This window comes from Ambystoma mexicanum, chromosome 10 (assembly GCF_040938575.1).
Source record: "Ambystoma mexicanum isolate Mex_15411 chromosome 10, UKY_AmexF1_1, whole genome shotgun sequence".
NCBI classification, from domain to species: domain Eukaryota; kingdom Metazoa; phylum Chordata; class Amphibia; order Caudata; family Ambystomatidae; genus Ambystoma; species Ambystoma mexicanum.
This window is the reverse complement of record NC_090932.1, coordinates 1550839096-1550858770: the sequence shown is the minus strand read 5'-3', so window position 1 is coordinate 1550858770 and position 19675 is coordinate 1550839096.

Sequence of the window (19675 nt, the reverse complement as noted above, 5' to 3'; positions counted from 1 at the left end):
TTCCCTCCTCCCAGGCCCTGGTCTCGGCCATGGTCCATCTCTCCATTTCCCTGATCCAGGACCCGTATCTGGGGCCTGCGGGCGATTTCCAGGCCATCGCTATTGTTCTTTTCACAAGAATGGATGCCATGTCCATGAGCTTCACTAGATGTTTGATTTTACCAAGTCTCGGGTGAGTGCCCAGGAGACACTCCTTAGGTGTCCATTCATACTTTTCCAGTCCTGCTCTCCTGCAGGCTTGCTCAGCAGCGAGCCAGAGCTTCCGAGATCTGGGGCAAGCCCAGAACATGTGGATCAAGTCAGCTTGTTCGAAGGAGCACCATGGGCATGTCGGGCGAATCTTGTTGTTGAAGGTGGCTATCCTGTGCGGGGTCATGTAGGTCCTGTAAAGGACGTTCAGCTGGATCATCCTGAACCTGGCGTTCCGTGACACCTCCTTCGGGTACAGCAGGGCTCTTGCCCATTCCTCCTCCGTGATTTCCGTCCCTATGTCGGCCTCCCACCTCTCATTCAGGCGCGCTCCTCTCGGGTTGGTTCGGTCATTTATCTGGGCGTACAGCCGCGATGTCGGTTTCCATCCATCGCTCAAGTTATGCATCTCCTGAACAAGGGGGTGGGTCTCTGGTTCCTCGGGCCATGTGTTCCATTTGGTCTTGGCTACGTGCCTCACCCTCTGATAAAATAAGAATTGTCCCGGAGAGAGTCCGTCCCTTAGTTGCAGCGAATCAAAGTCCCTAAAGGCTCCCTCATCAAACATATCTCCCCATGTGTAGAGGCCACAAGTCTCCCAGCTCCTCATTACTGGGAGGTCGATGGGGGTCCTGCATACATCTGTCAACATGGGGATTTCGGGCATGTACGGGTGATGGAGGCCTAGTAGTGTTTTGACCCTGTTCCAGATCCGCCTCCCCAAGATTACTATCATGGGCGGGTCGGGGGCGCCCATTTGCGAGCCCCATATTAACTCCTTAGGGTGCACAGGCCCAGTCAGTTGGCGAAGGAGGCCAGTCTCAGCAGAGGGTTCATCCGAGAGCCACTTTGTTACATGTGTTAGTTGTGATGCGAGATAGTATCTCTGGAAGTCGGGTAGCTGTATGCCGCCCTCGGTGTGAGGGAGCGTGAGGATGTTCAGGGCGAGTCTATGTCTGGACTGACCCCAAAGAAAGTCCCTAACCAGGGATTCCAGTTTCCGGAAGAAGGGCGGGGGGATGTAGTGAGTAATGTTGGTGAAATAGTAGAGGAATCTTGGGAGTATAATCATTTTGGATATTGCAGCTCTACCCATCGTTGAGAGGGGGAGCTTTGACCAGAATTTGATGGACCTTCGGACTCCGCACATTGCTGCTTCGGTGTTACGCTCATGGGTGGAGGCTGGGGTGTGCGTAATAGTTAAACCTAGGTAGCGGAAGGCCTCCGGCTGCCACTGGATCCCTATTTCGGGTAGCTCCTCAATGTCTCGTCCTCTGAATCCCGCAAGGGGGAAGGAACATGACTTCCGTCTGCTAAATTTTATCCCCGAGTATTTGGCAAAGTTATCAAGGACATCCAGTGCTGTGGGAGCGGTTTCTTGGGGGTTCTTGAGGTATAGAAGGACATCGTCGGCATATAGGGAAATGATGTTGTATGTTCCGCTAATGCTGATGCCAGAGTCGAACAATTGCTTCCTGAAATATATTGCCACTGGTTCCAGGCCCAGGATGTACAACATCGGCGATAGAGGGCACCCTTGTCTGGTTCCTCTTTGGATGGGCCATGCTCTTGATACCACTCCACCTGTCTTCACCCGAGCCACCGGGTCGTTGTAGAGTACCTCGACCCATCGAATGAAGTGTTCCCCTAGACCAAACTCTCTCAGGGTCAGGATCAGCCACTCCCAAAATATCGAATCGAAGGCTTTTTCGGCGTCGAGTGAGAGTACCGCTAGGTCCTCCTTGCTCTCCATTGTTTGTGCCATGACATGTTGGAGCCTCCTCAGATTGGCTGTGGTGTTGCGTCCTGGGACGAAGCCGTTCTGGTCTTCGTGTATCAGTGACCCTATCACCCTCGAGAGCCTCTTGGCTAGTATAGTCGTGAGGATTTTGCCATCGTAATTCAGCATGGCCAAGGGGCGATACGAGTCGCACTCATCAGGTGGTTTGCCTGGTTTGAGCATTGGTATTATGAGAGTCTCTCTCATGCTGCTCGGCAAGATTCCAGTCTCATATGCCTCCGAATAGACCTCGTGTAATATCGGGGCTAGGGTCTCCTCGTAAGCTTTATAATATTCTGGTGTGAGGCCGTCCGTCCCGGGTGTCTTGCTAGTGGAGAGGGACCTGATCGCTTCCGATATGTCTTCTAGTGTGATGGCCTCCTCTAGCGCAGCTCGATGTTCTTGACTCAGCTTGGGTAGTTCGATTACGTCCAGGGTGTCTCTTATGTCTTCTTCAGGGATTCTTTCGCTGTGGGTATAAAGTCTGGCATAAAAGCTTGAGAAGACTTCATTTATCGCTTGTTGCGTTCTTTGTGTTGTGCCTCCCTCGTCTTTGATCTCTTTGAGGGCCTGCCTTGGGTTCTCCCTCTTACATAACCAGGCAAGTATCCTACCGGGCTTGTCCGCTTCTTTGTGTGCCCGCAGGGTCCGCGTGGAAAAGTCGAACTTGGACAGCCTATCCCAGGCTGTCCTGCATTCTTCCCTGATGTTCTTCAGTTTGGCTTCCCTGGCAGCGGTCGGAGGCGAAGCATCTTCCAGTTGCCTGATCTCATCCTCCTTGTCCTCCAGCCCCTTCCTTAGTTGTCTCCGGATCCCACCGGCCTCAGCTATTATCTCACCCCTCGTTACCACCTTCATGGCTTCCCAGAATGTGCTCCACTTCTGGACCGATCCTTTGTTGATCCTTACGTACTCTTCTAGTTTCTCTCCTAGAGTTTCCTTGAATGCAGGGTCCGTTAGGGTTTCAGTTGGCATGCGCCACATTGGGATAGGGGGTCGCGGGCCTCTTAGATGGAGCTGTATCAGGAGAGGAGAATGGTCCGAAATCGATCTTCCCAGGTAGTTCGCCGACTCAACCAGCGGTATCAGTGCGTTGTCGACGAAGAGGTGATCTATCCTGGTGTGTAAATCATGGGGGACGGAGTAGAATGAGTAGGCCCTGTCGGTGGGGTGCAGGTCTCGCCAGGCGTCAACCAGGTGCAAGTCCGCGACCACATTGCGGAGAGCGCGGGAAGCAGGGGCGTTGGGGGTGCGCGGCGTTAAAGATCTGTCTGTATCTTCGTTCATCACGCAGTTGAAGTCTCCCCCCCACAAGAGGGCGTCCTCCCTGTGGTGTGCCATTTTGGCGCATATCCGCTTGAGGTGAGAGGGTATGCCATGTTGTGGGAAGTATGAGTTGACTATGCATAGTCGGGAATTTTCCAGCATACCCCAGACTATCACATACCTGCCTTCTTCGTCCGTCTCCATCCCCATCTGGTGAAAGGGTGTGTCAGGACTCACCCACGTGTATACGCTGCGTGCGTACTTCGAATAAGAGGATCCACTGCCCTGGCCGCCCCAGTAGTCCGCCAATTTGTTCGTGGTGTCGGATGTAAGGTGCGTTTCTTGCAGGAGGGCAAACGATACCTTCTTCCTTTTCAAGTAGGAGTGTATTCTATTTCTTCGCAGGTAGGATCCCATCCCTCTGACGTTCCATGTGATTATTCTGAAGCGTGCTGCCATTGCTTGGCTTTAATCATGGATGTGGGAGGTTCCCCGCCCATTTCCTGGGTTGGGCATCCACTGTTAGATATCATGCTTCGATTTGCTTGCATGGGGTGATAGGCTCCAGTTTCTGGCCTTTGATCCTCCGTGGATTGGAGGATAGTCTTCATGAGGAGTGCAGTCAGAACAGAAACTAGACAAAAATAACCATAACTGGTGCACCCAGCTACTGCCAAGGGGGGGCAGTGCTCGGGGGCTCTCGTGCTGTCTGTCCCCGTCCGGGTTTCTAGCACGAGTGAGTTCGTGCCGGCAACTAGCCAGCACTGGTCTTGCGTGGGTGCGTGCTGTGTGCCCATGAGCGGGAGGCCGGGTAGGCCCCGTAGTCACTTGATGTCCTCAATGTAGTCTCCTCAGTAATGATGTACACTCTTGTGATGGTGTACAGTGCTGGTTCAGGGGTATTGGTGTCCAGGTGTCGGTCCGTCACCCCTTATGCTTTCGGTTCAGTTCTCATGGGTGGGTTCAGGGGGGACATCCGCCAGGTTATTGTGTTCCAGCCACATGGTGGCGGCGGCTGGGGTTTCCAAAAAAATCGCTTTTCCCTTGTAAATCACTTTCAGTCTGAAGGGATACAACAGCATGTATTTTAGATTTAGTTTTCTCAATCTAGCCTTGATTGGGACAAAAGAGTTCCTTGCTCGCTGCACAGACTGCGTATAATCAGGGTAAATGGCGACCCTTGAATTGTTCCGCTCTATCTCTCCGCCCTCTCTCGAGAACTTTAGGATCACTTCACGGTCCCGAAAGTTGAGGACCTTCGCTATGATGGGGCGAGGAGAGGAGCCCGGGGGGGGTTTCCTCTGAAGCGATCTGTGAGCCCTTTCTATAGCGAAGCCCTGGGAGAGTTTTTCCGCCCCAATTTCCTGTTGTATTAGGGATTCTATGTAGGCCGTCGGGTCCGTGGTCTCAGCTCCCTCAGGAATGCCCAGTATCCTAATATTATTGCGCCTGGCGCGGCCTTCTGCCTCCTCAGATCTTGCCTCCAAGTAGCTCACCTTTCTCCGAAGGTCCGCCACCTCTGCCTTGAGGTCTTGTGTGTCCTCAGCGATGTCCTTCTGGGTGGTTTCAATGTTGGTGACTCTTTCCGTCAGGTTGCGGGCATCTTGTCTTATGAGTTGGATGTCAGCCTTCACCTCGCCAATTTTTGTGTCAATAAATGTTCTTAAGGCAGCAATCGCCTCGAGTACCTGGTTGTCCTTGTCGCGCCCGTCTGGGCTGGTCTGCACAGCTGTGCTCTTAGGCGTGGACTGGGCGCTCGGAAGGAGTTTTGGGGTGACGAAAGGATCCATAGTGGCATTCTTGGCCTTGCCCCTCGAGGTAGACATCGTAGGGTCTCTGGTCCCCTTCGCTTGTTGTGAGGATCTGGTCGGCCTCGTTCAGGGTGTGTGGTCGTATGCCTCTCCCCGGCCTGCTCTCTATTCGGCCCGCAGGGGGGGGGCAGGATGGTCCGTCTGTCGGGTCGACCCGCCTTGTTGTTGTGGGGCGAGGACCGACTCGAGGGGGGCGGACCAGCCCTAATTTTGTTCGTCGAGATGGAGCGCCGGGCCGGGCTGGGGGGCGTCTACGGTGTCTCCGGTGCTGGTTCCGGAGTGCGGTCCCCCGCGTGTTGTTGCAGTGGGCCTTGTGTACCAGGAGACCCCACCCCGCAGTCCAGGGGATCCCCGCAGCCCTCCCCGTTTCGATCCGAGAGGGTCTCAGCGGGCGGACCCCGGATTCAGCAGGAGCAGCTCTGTGTGCCGCCCGCCGTACGCGCTCAGGACGCGGGGCAGAGAGTCTCGCCGGGAGGGTCCTGGGTCCCCCAGTGATATTCTGCCGGGCAGCGCTGCACGATTCGACTGGTCCCGCCGCTTCGTTGGTTTCACTCGACCAGCAGTGAGCGTGGATGCTTGGCTGGTCCCGGGAAGTAGAGTTTCGCCGGCCCCCCTGCGGGATTCAGGCTCTCCCGGGCATCGAGGCCGCCATTTTGAGTGCGTCGCTCGGAGAGGGGGGGAGGTGAGCAAAAGCGTCATATCGGGGCTCCCGGGCTCCGATTTTCGTCAGGAGCAGCCGCGGAGCGCAGGTCCTCGTCTCAACTTCGGTTGGGTTGTCGGGTGAGCAGCCCAGCGGGCTTGAAACACCTGGTTCAGGATCAGACTACGGGGCTTGGCCGGAGCTCGAAAGTTCCGCGTCCTCACTCCATGAGCACCAAGCCACGCCCCCCATTATACCTGTGTTATATGTGCATGTGTAAGGTGTGAATAAAGGGCCTATAACAAGCCTTTTACCTTTCTCTATAACTATTGGGATACATGTGATTTCTTGCCTGTCCGAGTCCAATTTGTTTTGTTAGGGCCGGGGTAAATGTAAGTCTGAGATTCCCCCCACGTGGCCAAGCAAAAGCAAAACAGCCAGCCAGGTAAGGTCAATGACCGGCGTGGATTGTAGTTTCTTAGGCCGGCACCAGCAGACCCAAAGCTTAGCTGAAGAGATCATAGCCACGGTCAGGGGAACGCCGGTCAGCCACGGCACAGGTGTGCCCGCGCCGCACTAGAGAACGACTCTGCCGGTCAGGAGTGTGTGTGGGGAGCAGGCCGCACCGGCCCTCGTGTGTGAGTGAAAGAGTTTGTCTGCTGCCTACCGGCTGTTGGTGTGCTGCAGCGCTGCCAATGCCATGTGAGGGTGAATGTCGCCACCCTCTAGCCAGGCCAGCATCCCCAATCCAGGCGCAGTTGCCACAGACGTCATTTCACCATAATACCGGGGCTAGCGGAAGTGACATCACACAACCCTTGACCTCTGATGACATTGCACAAAGTGATGTCATTTGACCCCACCCCAAAGTAACATCACAGGAAGTCGATGGAACATGACCTTTCACCCCTTGATAAAACAGTAAATGGCATCACATAGCATTGTTCCCAAGTAAACTACAAAAAATATGGTTATGATATCACTGCAATGTGATATTCATGTCATACAAGAATGGATCACGATATGTATCATTAATATCAGTGTGTATAGGCCCATATTACCAAATTACTGTGAATGCAAGCAGACATCCATGGTCAAATGATAATGATGTGTTATTATATAGCACTTACGCTTAAGCACTTTCTATAGAACAAATATACAAACAATATCACTTTGTACTTATTTATCAACCTCAGAAGGATGAAAGGCTGCGTTGGTCTTGCCAGGATTCGAACCTACAACCTGCAGATCACACACACATCACAGCAGTAAGCGCTCAACCCACTGAGCTATTTTACCAGCTATAGCTATCTTACCAGCTATAGTAAATTGAGCAATTACATGTCTAAATGTTCTCAAAGTCAGAAAGCAAATTGCACTCTGTAGTGGATACCATTAAAGGAATGGTTCGGTCAGAAAATATTATTGTCCCTATGGTTCGGCCATGTGTTTTTAACCATAATTCGATGGATCATACAAACATTTCCTATGCACCTTACCCGGGTTTTCGTCTCTTGAACTCAAGCTAAATCAGGCAGCAGGGTGCAGCCATCTTGTGGTAATCTTATCACTTGCCGCATCGCCCTGGGTGACCTGCGTTTGCGGCGCTAAATCATATCCCCCGCCCCTGAGCCTGACATCACTAGATGCATACCGCCCATTTCACAACGCCAAAGCACGTCTCGTGTCAACATTCTCTGCGCTTCAGCTAATGACGTGTCGCCATGGAAACGGCAGGAAGCCTCTTTCCTCGATAAGTATAAACAGACCATTTCACAACACACAACAGCAGATTTTCTTTTCCATTCCTCTCACTGTATTTCTTTGAGTATTCTGTGACTCGTTTCTGTGCTCTGGTCAGCTACCTTCGTTGCTTGTAGCCCGTGTGAACAGATACCAGTACCACCGCTATAAATTATTTTCATTTGTTTACCACACAATGGCAACAATAATGCCCTACCTGTACGAGCCCGAGTATTCCAAGGAGGAATTACTGGAAAGAGAAAGCTGCATAAATAATGGGGCTTTGGACGACAGTTGGGTGGACATTTCAACAGATGAAGAGCCTGGGCCTAGTCGCATGGACGGTGTTTCCACCTGGTCTACCTGCAATTGGTGCGCGCTAATGCCAACCGAGGAGGAGAACTGCTGCTGCAGAGAAAACTCTGGATGCTTGTCCTACATATCGCAAGGCGATCCACAGCCGCAATGCGTTACCGAGCTGCCAGACTTCACGGCAGCCTGCCTCACACGGTCCGTGTTGGGGATTTTGATGGTGCTTATGCACGAACTTCGCGAAACAGTTCGCCCTTGTAATCCAAGTAACGAGTAAGTATAGTCTGGTTGTGATGTCAGTTAGGCCACTACTATTTCATGGTTGTCCCCTATATTCTCGTAACTTCAATATATCATTGTCATATCAGTTTAGTCTTGCAATTCTCTAGTAATAGTCGCATAAACGTCGTTCAATATTGTGCAGTGTCTAGTTAGCATTTGTCATGGCAAAAATGCCATTGGATACAAGAATTATCATTGACAACTAAGGTTTAATACACTTATCTTGGTCATTTAAAAACAGTTTCTATCTTTCGCTTTCACAGGTGGTACCGGCTGGTGGCCTATCGTTCCTACACATGGATGCTTCATGGGAGGCTTGGACACCGCGTTCGACGAGTAATACCCGCCTGTGTCGTTGGTGCCATTAGACAAACTTTCCCCAGTGACAGCGGTCAGTACAGGGGATTTTCCCTTGCTGAGCTGCAACCAGACCTTTACAATGTGTAGTATTTTTGTGCCATCAAAATAAGAAACCAAATAAAACACAACATATTTTTTTATCAATGGTTGTTTCAGTTGTTAAGTGAATCAAGTGTGTCTCCATTCTGCAGTGTTCCGGTGCCCTGTCTGCACGCCCCCGGCCAATCCATCCCCTCTCCATTATTAAAGGCAGTTCGCACCAGTGGATGTGCGCTGCCATGGGGTGCTGTCACGGGCGCGAACGGCCAAGGTGCCAAACACCATGTACACTTCAAAAGGTATCTTACGCCCAGGGGCCATTGTTCACATGGCCTCCTCAGACCCCGTGTCTCCAGGCAGGCTCCCCTTGAAGCAGACCGCGCCCCTGCAATACACATAAGTGTGTCTCCATTCTGCAATGATCCGGTGCCCTGTCTGCACGCCCCCGGCCAATACATCCCCCCACCACTATCAAAGGCAGTTCGCACCAGTAGATGTGCGCTGCCATGGGGTGCTGTCACGGGCACGAACGGCCAAGGTGACAAACACCATGTACACTTCAAAAGGTATCTTACGCCCAGGGGCCATTGTTCACATGGCCTCCTCAGACCCCGTGTCTCCAGGCAGGCTCCCCTTCAAGCAGGCCGTGCCCCTGTAATACACATAATACCACGACATATACACATCATTCATTCACAAAAACACCCCTTTTTGTTATTCTTTATAAACCACTTGATATTTACCATGAGAACATCTTTGAGCAGTGCAAGTCAACTCGTGAACATGCTACTCTGTGACAGCTTCGAGCGAACTCGTCAGTGTGCTACCTGTGAACATCTCCCTGTTCTCCTGCCACTAATTACTCTGCTTGCTGAATCTAACTGTTTGTTGGGCAAGGTAAGGGCATGTATCCTAATCATATCTCCTTCGTTTGTAAATTTATATCTATTTCGAAGTAACGTTCTCAGTAGTGCTATGTTAATTTGTCTCATTGCTATTGACTTGAGTTTCTTTTGTTATGTTATCGATATATCAATTTTTTATCAATGTCAATTGGCATCGTATTACATCCTTTGCGGACTGTGTCTATAGTATAAGCATGTTTCCTTTTCGTGCACGATAGAACATTCAAGGGATGAGTAACATGTTCTGATTTTCAACACATCAATGAATCGTTTGTGAAATTTATCCTATAATACAGCCGCCCACGCTGCACTGGTTTTGCTGTGGTGCCCAAATGAAAGCGTGCAATGAACAATGTATGGTCCAATTCATTCTTTCTCACATTTTTATGAAAAATAATTTTCTAATAATGTTGACCTTTATTTTGCAGAATTTACAACAATGCCTGCATGTTCTATTTTCGGTTGCTCTTCGAAGACCCATGACAAATCCGAAGGCATTACAATGCATGTATTCCCTAAGACTGTTGATCGAATAAGAGAATGGGTCAGATATTGCAGATATCCACTGGAAGAGCTTGAAAGTAGAGTCAAACAAGTCTTGGAGGACAAGAGGGGTCATTGATACCGCATCTGCAGCCTGCACTTCAATATAGATATGTACGACACAACCTTGTACACAAAGAGGAATCAATTGAGAACAACTCGAAAATTGCTCCCAAACGCTATTCCGACTTTATTCGTGAAAATGCTGCCACAGGTGAGTCACGCTTCCGGATTTAGCTTTATGCCTGTATTTTCGGTGTAAATGTCACTTATAATACTTTCGATGTTTATATGATTGAATAGCTGTTTAAATAATGACTATTTTGCTAAACATCAGTCCTTGTTTTTGAGAACCCTCATAGAAAATTGATTTATGGGGACAGATAACTATGCTATATTATGCATTTACATAACATGGAAAGTAAGAAAATTGTGAGTTTGTTGGTTGTGCAGGTGTCCCAAGGTAAATCCTCAGTGGCCATGGAGAAACTTGGTTTTATAAAATCACTGGAAGATCTACAATCGAGGGGAATGCAAATCGACCTCATAGCCACGGACAGACACGTTTCAATAGCCATGACAATGAGAGAGCAGTATCCAAATATTAAACATCAATTTGATGTATGGCATGTTGCCAAATCAATCAATAAATAAATCTCGGTGGCAGGGAAAAAAAAGGTTTTGAAAGTATTTCACAATGGTCCCAGTCTTTCAGCAACCATCTTTGGTGGAGCTCCAAAACATGCGATGGGTCTGTGGAAATTCTACTGAAAAAATGGCGGTCACTAATGCACCACTGTTCCAACGTTCACCACTGGACAGAAAACCAACATTTCCACCAATGTGAACATGGCCCTTTGTCCCCAGAGCAGGCACGAAAGAAGAAGTGGTTGATCCGATCTTCACCTCCACACAAAGCCCTTGAGAAGATTGTGTTTGATAAAACTCTATCAAGAGACCTGAAGGGACTCACAGAATTCTGTCACACAGGAGATTTGGGGGTGTTCCACAATATGTGCCTAAAGTACAGCCCAAAGAGATTGCATTTTGGCATCCAAGGGATGAAATCTAGGACTTTACTAGCGGCATTAGCGTATAATGAGAATGTAGGCCGGTAACAACCTAGGACTGCAGGAAACTTAGGGATGCTTCGCTACACTATGGCCTTTACGAAAAGAAGCAAAAAATGGGTTGTCAAACCATTATATGAGAAAATGGAATTCGATTTTGTGAAAGATCTTATTGTTAATGTCGTCGAGATGCATACTCATGGAATTGCGCACAAATCTGTTCAGAGCACACATCCATTGCCACAAAATATTGCCAACGTGCCATCTCCACCCAAAGCAGAGCTCGTTCACTCGTTCAAATCCCGGTTCAAATGATTACCATTTGTTTTTATTTTTGCAAAAAATGTTTTTATAAACTATACAAATAAAGTATGCAATTTGTCTTTTGAAATCTATCCTCTTAGTCCTTTTCTTAAAAAAATATTGCAATTATTACGATTGCTTTCACATTTCACAGTTTAGTAAAGCTACTGTGGGGCCTTCATTTTTCGTGTTAATGACCAATGGATAACAGTGTGTAAGAATCTTTGGGTTTTGGCAGTTGCCTTGCCATAAGGTTCCGCAAAAAGCTGAATATCTGCTCGTCACACAAAAGGGATTAGACCTAGGCCACAAAACATTCTAGGCACGCAAGAAGTACTGACTGTGAAAACATGCGATAAACAGAGGTGGGACTATTACTAGTTGACTCCATTTTTGTGTTACATTGACTATAATTTGGAAATAGGGGGCATTCTGTCATTGGCAAGTTTCCCCTACAGCTCAGCAGCGCCACGAACAACGAGCAGTGACTGCCCCCAATTTTTTCATCCTGTGCCCGTGCTTCAAAATTCATGTTCTCATGGATGCGTTGACATTGGATGTTGCAAAGTAAGAAAGTATGTTCATTGTGAGTGAAGGTCAACAGCTTTGAATTTTTGCTTCGGAGCTCGGAGGCACACGCGTATCGCGCACAGTATAAGGTTCTATTGTTTTTTTACCTTGAGAGGCAGGGACCATTCCGAAAGGGATTGAATTGAAGGGGGGTGTAATAACGTATGATTTGATAAGGTTGCCCATTCCGAAACTGGACCTAGTTACATATAAATTCAGTTTATGAAAATTTGTTGACACGAACGGAGGAGTCTGCATTACGGTCTGCATTGCGCCAAGAGAATGGAAATGCTGAATATAATGTAAGTTTCTCTTTAGACGATTTCATACCAGAACTAGTCGAAATACGAATAGATGACCGTTATTGCTGGGTCACATTGTACTTGTTCGTTCTGTGTGGCATATTGCAATGAAGTGCTAGTACAACCTTTGTGTGCTGGGATATCTACCGGGCACATGGGCAGGCCAGCATCGAGACACATGCAGACCACCACTTGTTTCTCCCTGGTTCTACGCTAATAAATCATTACATTGTTTGTGCACCTCGAATTGTTGCCCCAGTTTACGCATTACGTTTAGAGCTCAACATACTCCATTGCACTATCCTCAGAAGCAAATAGCGGAGTACTTTGATATTCCACGTTGTATTCTCTCGGTTCACATTGTGTCACCTCTGCGCTAATAAAGAAAATTATTAATTGTAATAAAGGTTGGCTACTGAGACACATTTCTATTTTTATGTTTTGCAAACAGGTACATCGTGCCATTCTGCGATTGTCATCTATTCCAGACCCCGACCGATGGATTCTTCAACCGCCAGCTGCAGCTACATGTCAATCACTGGATCTACTTAACCGTTTTTTGGGACGACAGACAAGGTCCAATATGCCCGTACGCGGTACCAGCGATAAGGAGCAACATAACACCCTTTACGGTGGTCTAGTGCCAAGTTGATGCACCAGCTTTGCAATTCACTGTGCGACCGAAGTGCTTCATTTAGAGAAAACAAACACCCTGTGTACCCAAAAGGAACAGCGCGTGACTCACGGTAAAAATTTGCGGATTTGCGGATCGAGAGCAAAGAAAAAAAGTCCCATTTTGATTGATTATGTCAGGCGCCGAATGTTATCGAAACATTTAATGTGAAATAAATGTACTTTACCAATTGTACAGTCTTGCTGTTTCCTTTTAAAGTACAGTTTCATATTCCTAATTGTGACGCGCTGTGCTGTGAGACGATGTGTGTTGTTTTCCGGTTTCCGCGTCTAGTCGCGTAGGTGACGACTGGATGCATTCGGCTACGCTGCCCAGTAATGTCACAGAGAGAGGCGGAGAATATCAATGATTTGGTGATGTCAGGCTCAGGGGCGGGGTATATGATTTAGTGCCGCGAACGCAGGTCACCCAGGGCGATGCAGCAAGTGATAAGATTATCAGAAGATGGCCGCGCCCTGCAGCCTGATTTCGCTTGTGTTCAAGAGACGAAAACTCCGGTAAGGTGCATAGGAACTGTTTGTACGATCGATCGATTTATGGTTAAAAACACATGGCCGAACCATAGGGACAATAATATTTCTGACCGCACCATTCCTTTAAACTGATAACTGAGATTCAACAGCAGGCCAGTTCATCTGCCGGTCTTGTGCAAAGTTGGCCACGTCAAGCCTGCGTGGATCTACTTGTCAGGCTTCAGAGGTTGGCAAAATACATACCATTGGGAGGGTCCATAACTGTGTATTGAAGAATTTAGAGTTGCGCAGAGAAAGCGGCACACTCACACGGCATCCCGTACGCCCGGCACTCATTACCTCATACATGCAAACATCCTGCCATGGAGATAGGAAAGATAGACACATTACAACAAGCATTAATTGTGGCATAATGAAATCAAGGGCCACTTTATGTGCTATGGTCAAACATTTCTACACTGTACACAAGCTTTTAGGCACAAGGATTTTGGCAGAAAAGCAAAATCCATAGTCCGAAATGGATGCTTATTGTACTCTAAATGCTTTTGGGAAGTTTTTGTCTGCATTGTGAATTTGAGGTGTTTAAGAACAGATTAAATCCGAGACTCACCCACTGAAGTGTGCTCGAAATAAACCTTTAGCAATTATTGTATAGAATTCCAGAAAGACAAATTATTTGTTATTCCTATTCTTTCTTATTTAGGGTCACTGCTCAAAGTGTTACACTTGTGGAACCCCTGTTTTTTTTTAAAGGGGCCTGAACAAGAAAGCCACCCACTCCAGAAACAGAGCCACGTGGCACTGGCCGCAGCCCAGGAGCTTCAATTTAAAAAATGTATATATTATTTTTGTAATTTTGTTTTAAGGGGTAGCAAGGGAGACCACAGGGGTAGCAAGGGAAACCCCAGGGGTCACAGGTGCGACCCCTGGTGACCGTCCCTGCCAGCCGCTCAGGGCACCAGTCAGATGGCAGAACAGCAAAGGAGGCACCACAATGTGGTGCTCATGGGAAGAGGGGCATTAACAAAATGATAATGGGGCTAGTGGGATAAACGCACAGGAGTTGGGGCCCCTGGTTGGATAAGCAGGATGCATTTATCATGCATGATGGAGTGGCTGGAGTCCCTTGAATATCTACCTGCAAACGTTATGGCAGAGGGCAAGCTCTCCCTGAACAGACCTATAAACGCCAGAGCTTTTTTTCACAACTCTAATAGGCCAGGCAATTAAAACAATTAGGCACAGAAAAGGTTTCAATATACAGAAGGCTGCATTGGATGCCATACAAACAAGTGCAGGTCTGTCTGGCGCTGTGTGAGTGTGACCCGATCATAGGCGGATTTGTTGGGGCCCAACACGTTAGGTCTGCGACTGCGGCAACCTCTCACGGACATGCCGAACTGTCCTCAGCAGCGGCCACAAATCTTTAAAGGAGCGCTCCATAAATCGTGGACACGGACAGTTTATACTGTGGGGTGTCATCCTGTGGCTTTCTTTCCATTTCTAGGAGTATTGCGATGTACATGTCAACCATAGACTGACCATAGAGAAAGCCCCTGGAGATTAATGGATTTCACAGATCTGACATTGTCGCAGCTCTTGCTCCACTTTATGACCCATGATTGTTTGTCTGAAGGGTGATCGTCTAGGATTTAAAGGCGTCACATTATTGGTGTTGTGTATGGTAATTCACTTGGTGTTTCCAAATAAGCACTGAGCAGAGTACTATGTTCAGCATTCTTTATGGATTTATTCATTTGTCAAAGCTGTGTTTGAAAATTCAATCAAATTATGGCCTCCGGTTGAAACAAGGTAAATCAAAAATGTCCTCTGGCTGACACGTGTTTCGGCATTAAGCCTTTCTCAAACCCGGACATTACTAATCACAATCCAAATAGCTTCTTAGCGTAGGTCAACTGATTCACAATCACGTCTCATGAAAAGTAGTCATGGGTGAATCCCCCGTTTATCCATTTCAGGAGTTAATCTCCCTCACTTTCTTGAACACAACGTTTTGGATCATTGAGACCGAGAATGGGGCCATGGTGTATGATCACATGGCCATTGGGAGGGAATTTACTAAATTCTACAACGATTTATATACCTCGGGATGGAAGGGCGAGGAGGGACAGATAGATTTCTTTTTAGAGGGACGTCCCCTTCCGGGTCTTTTCCAAGAACTGGCAGAGACTCTGGACTGCCCCATAGCAGTAGAGGACGTACAGCTAGCAATAACAAATATGAAATCAGGGACGGCCCCAGGAGAAGAAGGTTTTCAATGAAGTTCTATAAACTGTATTGATCCCTGCTTGCCCCATATTTGGTGAGAGTTTTCAATACATGTTTAGAGGGGTAAGCTTTACCCCCACAATGTTGTTGGCAAAAACTATAGCGATCCATAAGGAGGGGAAGAACCCCATTAAATGCTCTTCATATAGGCCAATCTCCCTTCTAAATAATGATGTGAAAATGTTGGCAAAGATTCTGGGAATGAGATTTGAGGTAGTGCTGCCAACCCTGATACACGGTGACCAGGTAGGCTTCAACCGGGGTAGACACAGAGTGGACAACATACGGAAGACCATGGATCTGATGCACTGTGCCCAAATGCGTGATTTTGATGCTGGTTCGGTCTCGCTCGACTCAGAGAAAGCCTTCGATAGGAGTGGCCCTTTATGATAGAAGTGTTGGTGACGATGGGGTTGGGGGTGAATTTTTTGACATGGGTGAAGGAATTCTCCAATGGTCCTAGAGCTAGGGTCCAAATAAATGTGGGGCTTTCGGAGGTCTTTCAATTGACAAGGGGTACGTGGCAGGGCTGTCCCCTTTCTCCATTACTTTATGCTTTGACGATGGAACCTTTGGCAATCGCAATTCGTGATAACCAACAGATTAGGGACATAATAGGGAGTGAGATTTAATGTAAATTATCGCTCTTCGCAAATGATAAATTGGGTTATTTTACGGACATACAGCACTCGCTCCCAGCGCTAATGGAACAAATCTTGCTATACAGCTACCTCTCGGGTCTTAAAATTAATGTGGAAAAGTCATGTATTATGCCCATTCAAAAAGGAAGCTCTCATTTGGACTCGCAGCGGAGATATCTGGGAATGAGTGTGGAACACGAGTACATACAATATCTCGGTATTCGTGTTACCGGGTTACTGGGAGAGATCGTTACAGCTAATTATGATCCCTATCTTGAGAAGTTGAAATCGGATTTAAAAAGATGGGACCCTCTAGTCTTAATCTGGTACAGACGCATGACCTCAGTAAAGATGAATATGCTCCCCCGACTCCTCTATCTGTTTGCGGCTATAATGAGTCAACTCCCGGAGAGATTTTTTGTTGATCTACTGGGGGAACTTTGTCAATTTATTTGACAAAATAAAATACCAAGGGTATAAATGGTGAGTATTACACTTCCGAGAGACAGGGCAGGTTTGGATTTCCTGATATTCAATTGTACTATAAGGTTGCCCAACTACGAGTAATGCTCTAGCACATGAAAGATTAAATGAGGACCTATTGGACCTATTTGGAGGATTTGGCGGCTCACCCTCTAAAGGTGAGGGACTATCTCTGGTCCCCGCTCAAATCCATCCTGGGGAAATTTAGAACTCACCCCACATTGGACGTTCTCTGGTCGGTCTGGCGCGACAGTGGGACTAACCAAATGTTTTCATCATGGCCCTTACCGCTGTCTTTGGTATGTGGCCCCCCATTCAACCTTGCGACCAAGGTATTGAGATTCTCACAGAGGTGGTCAGACGGGGGCCTGGATAGGGTGGTTCAGTTATTGAAGGAGGGGGCATTCTTAGATCTGTAGACTATCAGGGAGGGGTTGGGGAAGGATTACATTTTGGTTTTTGAGTACATTCGGGTAAAAGGTATACTGTCTGATTCGAAGTGGGAGGGTCGGTGCTAAGGGAGCTTACTAGCTTTGAAAATGTCCTACACTTGTCACCTACAAGGAAGGGCATTTAATCTAAATTATATGGAGCTATGAACCTAGCGTCCCTGATGGGAAGACAAGCGTTTCAGAGGTACTGGGTGGACCTAATGGGGGAGGAGACATCGGAGGAAGAATGGGCGAAAATGTATAACGTCACCTTCCACGGCACTCTGTTCACCTCCACAATGGAACACAACTATAAAATGCTGATGGGCTGGCACAGAGATCCCCTGAAAAATTCTAGGATGTTTCCGGGGGCCTGTGCTAAAGGGGATGTGGCCAAGTGGGTTTCCTCTCTCATATGTGGTGGTGGTGCCCTAAGGTACGGGATGTTTCCGGGGGCCTGTGCTCAAGGGGATGTGGCCAAGTGGGTTCCCTCTCTCATATGTGGTGGTTGCGCCCTAACGTACGTGTGTTTTTGAACGAAGTGCTAAATTGGATGAAAGAAGTTACAGCGGTTCAGCTGGAGGTAGACACATTACTGCTGCTTTTAGGGGTCCCAGCGAGAGGTAGGGATGGGCTGAGACTCCCCAGAATGTGGAAGGCAATGCTTATAGCGAGACTGCTGGCCATTGCTCAGGGGTGGAAAGAAGAAAAACTCCCATTAAAGGAGACTTGGGATACGAAAGGTGCACACCATGATGGTGATGGATAAACTAACGGCTGTGATAAAAGACAGGGGTAATTTATGGAGGAATGGGCTGTCCTCTTACATAGGTGGGAGATGGAGGGGGCATCCTGTGACCCGTAAAGGTGTGTGAGTGTATGGGAGGGGAATGGTATTTTCTGGAGGGAGCCAAGCTACTGGTACAAGGTAAAGTTGTTCTTAAGGCTCCTTAGACACTGAATTAAGTGTGCCCGTACTGCATAGGCAAGTTTTAGAGATGGAACTTGGTATATGTTGGGGGAGGGTATGAGCAAGGGGTGTTGGGTGGCGACTTAAAGGCTGGCATCATTGGTGTTGGGTTTGACGATTCCACCTGTTCCCCGAGTTCAGGGGGGGAGGGGAGTTGGGAGGGGCCGGGGGGCTCAGTTGGAACTGCAAGTTTTTGACCTTTGTAATATGTGACTTATGCTTTTTGTGCCTTATCAAATGCTAATAAAAATGTAGTTTAAAAAAAGAAACGCATTAGGTATGGGTTATATATGGCTGTCCAATCACCATGCCTTGGTGAAACAACGCACCCTCAAGCCAAAATCATCTTATTAGAAGGCTGTCCATATTATCCACACAACCAGGATGATCTGGGAAGGACTGACCCATTGTGGCTAGGCAAAAACCTCCACATTTTCAATTTTTCTCCTTTGAGCATGTTCATTGTGGACAGTGGTGGAAGTGGAAAAAAGAAACTAGTGGTACTCTGGCTGCACCCATAAAAGAGGTAGCGGGATGGTCGGACAGATTGGGGGGAGGGTGTAGTGGTGACCAGGATCACAAACCTTGGCTCAAATTGTTGGATTTCAAGGTCTACACAGTAACAATGTCTTATAGATTTTAATTACAAAAAACACAAATTGCATAATAAAGCCACATGACAACATGTAAATCAGTATAGCAACATCATACAACAAATATCATTGTGGCTTTCATTTACGCATCCTGAATGGTAAACTATAAGTCCCAGAATGCAAGATAATGCCAATCTCAAAAATGTAGTTAACCCCACTGTACTTTCAGTGATTTCAGAGATGTAATACAAGACGTTGTGTGTGTAATAGACACAGATAGATAGATATGCAGATTATTTGGCACAGACTTCCATTCATGGGTATTTATGATGTTCAAAACATTTGATTAGTGACTTAAATCAACTTTACTTTTTTGCATGTCAAGATAGTAGACATTATGGATATAAACAAATCTTTACATGGGTGCTTTGGGTTTCTCACTTTAACTATGACAGATTTGCAGTGCTTTGCAAGCTCTTTGAGTTGGAATTGTTCCATCATGCATATGAAAGGCTCTGCTACTGATAAAGGTTTGCAACCTGGTCACCGTAACCAGCAGCAGTCTTCAGAGCCACAGGTGCTACGCTATGTGTGTGAGTGTGTCTGCTGCCTAGCTGTGACTTGGGAAACTGGCAGTGCTTGCATGTCCGGCCTGAGACGATTCTATAACTTGCTCGAAAGAAAGAGAGAGCACCCAGGATGCGTTTCTTCTTGAGCCTTTGAACTAACGGTACACTCTGTAAAAATAAAAAGGACTAGTAAGTATGCAAAGTTATTTTGTTTTATGAGTTGTGTTGTAAAGTCATGTTGAGTATAAATACAACTGGCAAGGTACTTTCTGGTGTCATCATTTGGCTGTATTGCTCATTAAAAGCAAATCTATTTGCATTACTTGTGGCAATTAGTAGGGTCGGACTGGGACAAGAAATAGGCCCGGACACCCAGAAAAAAGTGGGCCACCCTGTGCCTCAAAAAAAGTGGCCCTC